The following is a 5,012-nucleotide window of genomic DNA, read 5'->3' as shown; positions in this document are numbered from 1 at the left end:
ATGCTGTGGGTGGAGACTTCAATTATGGGCCGCCTCTGATGGGCCTACAAAATTGTGGATTTTGTTATTAGGCTGAAGAAAGATACTCCCTACTTCTCAAACTTTTTACAGCTTCTACAGATATTCTTACAAGATTGGAAGAGTGTAAGCATTTTGCGGATCTCAATGATTCACGAATTTCTTTATTAGTGGAGGCAATATCAGCATATCCACATCTTTGGAAAGCTTGTGAGAAGTTTAGCGATCGCTTTGAAGCTTTGATGTTGAAAACATTGACAGATATGTTGTTGTTTCTTCGAAGTGAAAGTGTTGGTAGTGTTAATCCTGATAAAGAAAAAGAGTTCCTTAAACTATGTGATGAAGCTGTTCAACTCGGATTTGAGAAGTCGTGGGTTGATGAAATGCGTCAACGTGTTGTGGGAAGTGATCCTAAGTTGGACCATGCTAAGACGAGAATCGGTGATCTTCTTAAGAGACACGCTCATTTAACTCAACAACTACACAATTTAACTCAAGAACTACACAATATGAAGATAGAACTTGTGAGTCTCCATGACTATTTTGATGTTCCTACAAAATGTTTCGACTTTTTGTGATTTTCAAATTCTACTCAAACACTTTTATTTTACGTTTTTTCTATTTCTCTTTATAAATACATTTCGCTTTGTCTGTCATACTTCTAAGAATGAGTGTCAGGTATATTGTTATTTCGTTTAATATTAAAACATTTCATATTAATAACACGATATATCATTAAAATATTTAGGAGTTTTATTTCCCCCATTACACAATTTTAATGCAGAGAATTTCATAAAAGGAGTAATATATCAACAAATGTATCATTTATTTAAATTTAATGGCGTTAAAATTTGGCATAAGTAACGTCAATATCATTCCAGTCATGTGAAAAGGCTATTTAAGAGGTATAAAATAATAAACATATCATTCCACTGACAGAAAATAGTGGTTTTATGCTCTGCAAAATTTACTCATTTGCTATTTATTTTAGTTAAAATATGCTTTTAATAAACTGATTAAAACATAATACTTTTATTTCTTCAAGAAAAAAAAATGGGTTATTATGAAATATTTATATATGGTGACTTTTTTTAAAAAAAATATTTATTTATTTTTCATTACAAAGTCTTGCTTATTAGGAATATAAGCATAATACTTTTGAGACTCAGGAGATTTGTAATATTTAAAAAAAAAAATAGAAAGTCGTGTAGAATTGTAAAAGAAGATAGATTATTAGTGTAATTGGAGAAAACTTCACGGAGTATTAGTATAAGTTATTTTTAAAAAAAATTAATAACTTTGAATAATATAACATAATACAAAAACAACATAATACAATATGAAACAATATAATATAGTAAAACTCAACGTAATATAGTATTGTAAGTACAGTATAGTAAATTTATATTATATATGAAGAGATGTATAAGTTAGTATTCGCCTGAATAAATTTTAAAAATATAGTATCAATAAAGAAATGTATAAGTAATTATTTTGAATCACATAGTAACTCATCTAAGAGTCAAAACAGATAAAAAAGGAAAAGACAGTTGAAAATGACCATATTTATAACGATCTTTTCAACTGTCATCAAACCTAGAAACGATGAAGCAAAATTTTCAAGACATTTCTTCTCCAAACATAGCTCTGGGAATTCTCAAGGATCTCTGTCTAACTCAGAATGTGAAGCTGTGGGTGTAAATGAAAAATTAACATCAAATTCTGTAGGTCAGGTACGTTTCCAATATTACATTTCATAAGCATGTTACTTTGTTTTGCAAATTCAATAGAATTTTAGCTGAGATAATTAAAGAAAACCATATGGAAACCCACATGTTATGCAGAAATACCTAATTCGTTTTTAGGTAAAAATCATACTGTAAAATATTTTTGTAAAGGTGAATATTTTAAAAAAGTACAGAATTTATAGATATGCGAATGAGTAAAAAAAAAAACTACAATTGGTATCTTTACGGATGAAAAAAAGATACCATTTTTGAGATAGGAACTAAAATTAAAAGAGTAATTAAATATGAAATTATTAAAAGAAAAAGGATGGTGAAAATGTAAAGTGGGCATAATAAATTTGTATTGGATGATTATTTTTCATTATTATCAATTGATGTTTGGATCTGTGGTTTTAGTCAGTCGAGATCAATCTATTGAAAATAAGAATGAAACTTTTAATTGACTAACATTTTTGTGATTAGCAAACACTTTACTTTTATGCATTTGATGTTTCTTCCTAGACATACATTTAGTCTTATTTGCAACTCTTCTAAGAATGAGATAGCAAACACTTGAAGCATGGTTTCATATATATTTTCCCCTTTATCTTTTATGTATTTGCTTGAAACTAGAAACAGTTTAATTCATGAAACATTAAACGAGGTCAATTCTTGAATTCCCTTGTTAAGTTGACAGTAAACTTTGTAAACTGCCATCGTTATTCTCACCTTTGTTCTGAGTGGTTACAAGTTAAGGAATTTTTACGAGAATCCAAGTTGCCTTTCATTTGCAAAATTCGTGGATGCTCAACAATTTCCAGAAATTAGTGAAGAATCACACAAGTTACTTCAAACACTTTAGGCATAACTTCAAACTAGGGATTGCCAAATTCTTCCTTTCATTTTTCAATAATGTCTGCAGAGAATCTCTGTTTTTTAACAGTTTCAATTTAATTTTCTTTCCTTGCACTCAAGGAATCTGAAACATTTTTGAAAAGAATAAAAGACCATCTATCTTCATGTTTTCTTCATTCGCATGTCCATGTCCTATAATTGTCCTTCATTTCACCATAGCAACTCATATAGTACTCAACATTCAGATCATAAACTCACCAATCTTGACAAATATATAATTCAAATCTTCTGTATCGATCGACAATATTTTAAAGAGGTAAGGTTTCATATTTTTGCTCAAAATTCTTGTTGCAAATTTCTTTAAATCAGATATTCAATCTTCTGTAGCAGACTTTGAAGTCTCTTTCTGATCAAGTCACCCATTACTGTCCTTACATAGCATCAATATTCTAAACAAATTGCTGATTAAGCTTTCTCATATATTTTTTTTAATTTCCTATTTGGTTTTAATCTTCCATCATTTCTCACCGCTCAAGGCTTGGTTACCCAAATTTCTCCATTTTGTAAAGTCAAATTATCTTAAGATTTAAATATATAATGACAATTAAAATCTTAAATGGAAAATATTATGTTTTTATCATAGTCAATTAGATGACATTACTTCCTTAACTTTATATTTTTATTTAATAGATATTATATATAATTAAACTTAAAAATAATAAATGAATATAAATATATGTGATTAAGTTTAAAATAATCCATAATATTTTTTAATTAAAAATTAAGTATATTAATTATAAATAAATTGTATTTATATTTTGAAAAACAATATATTTTTTTTTTAATCTCATCGTTATGATTATTGTTTATAAAAAAAGGATTATAATAAATAAAGACTCATCCCATCACATATAGTATTTATCAAAATAGGTCTCGTTCCATCATTAAAACCAACAACATATTCAACTCACAATTTTTTAGCTGTCCAAGGCTCAATTTCCACATAAAATATAATTTTTACATCTAACTGGATTCTATTAAACTTAGCAATTCCATATAAATCTTATTTTTATAAATTAGGTTGTATTTCATTACCCTAACTTCTATAGTTTTCCTCATTCTTTGTTTAGAGTTTACAAAAATTAACTTAAGGGAAATTAGTTTTATTTTACAATTTATTAATTTATTTGTTGTATATATGTAATATTTTGGATTTAATTTTTACATTGAATAATTGTTTCACATGACACATTAGAATTGATAATTTGGTGAAGCTTAAGAGATACTTTTAGTTCAAAACAAGTTTGAATATGAGTCAAAATGATATAGTAAAGTTTGAGATTAAATAATTTGTTATTTTAGTTATATTGAGTTTAATGACTGTTGGTTTATTAAATTTTCACTCAAACAAGTCATTCTTGCTTAAGTAATATTTTTTTCATGATATCTTATCTATGATATTTAATTATGTGCATATATATGTAGTGTGGTGTGTAATTATTTGTAAGTGAAATGTGATAAAAACAAATTATCAAAATTTTATGATATAGTAGTTATCATTAGATGTAATGTTAAGTATTATGAAATACATATTATTTGCTATGAATAAATATAATTATCGATTTATGAAGTATTATTTAGACATTTGTGATAGTCTTGATAATATAAATAAATTTATCTCATGGTAAAAAACGATGAAAATGTTTGCTATCGAACATATCTTATTTTACCCTTCATTATCTATTTCTTCAAACATTTTGGAAAAGAATAAAAGATGATCTGTCTTCATTTTTGTTCGAATACAAGGTTACCTTTGCATGATATCCTTCACACGTTCATGTCCTAATTGTTCTTCATTTCACCGCAGCAACTGTACTCAACATTTGGATCATATACAAATATATAATTCAGAAGTCTTAGCGATAATATTATAAAGAGGTAAGGTTTCATATTTTTGCTGAAATCCTAGTTTCTTTATTTCATATATTCAATGTTCTAAATCAATGATACTGTTTCTTGTAGCAGACTTTGAAGCCTCTTTCTAACCAAATCACCCATTATTGTACATTACATATAGCATCAATATTCTAAACAAAGAGGTAAGTGATTAAAGCTTTCTCATTTCTTAAATTTTAATTTTCCATAATTTCTCACCCGTGATTACTTGCTCAAATTTATGCCTTCTCTAGAGTGAAACTATTGTTAAGATTTAAGTATGTTATGAAAATTAAATCTAAATTTTAATATTATATATGTTTACATATCCTTAACTTTTTTTCTTATGTTTATAATTATATATACATTGTAAAAGTTAAATTTTAAAGAAAAGGAAACTTGACGATTTTTTGTTGGGCGTGGTCAAAATTTAAATTTCATAATATCATTTATTTGAAAATTAAATATTTTAGAAGT

Source organism: Vigna umbellata, chromosome 2 (assembly GCF_029865625.1).
Source record: "Vigna umbellata cultivar VRB3 chromosome 2, Vumbellata_1.0, whole genome shotgun sequence".
Taxonomy (NCBI): Eukaryota; Viridiplantae; Streptophyta; class Magnoliopsida; order Fabales; family Fabaceae; genus Vigna; species Vigna umbellata.
Note: the sequence above shows the minus strand (reverse complement) of the source record.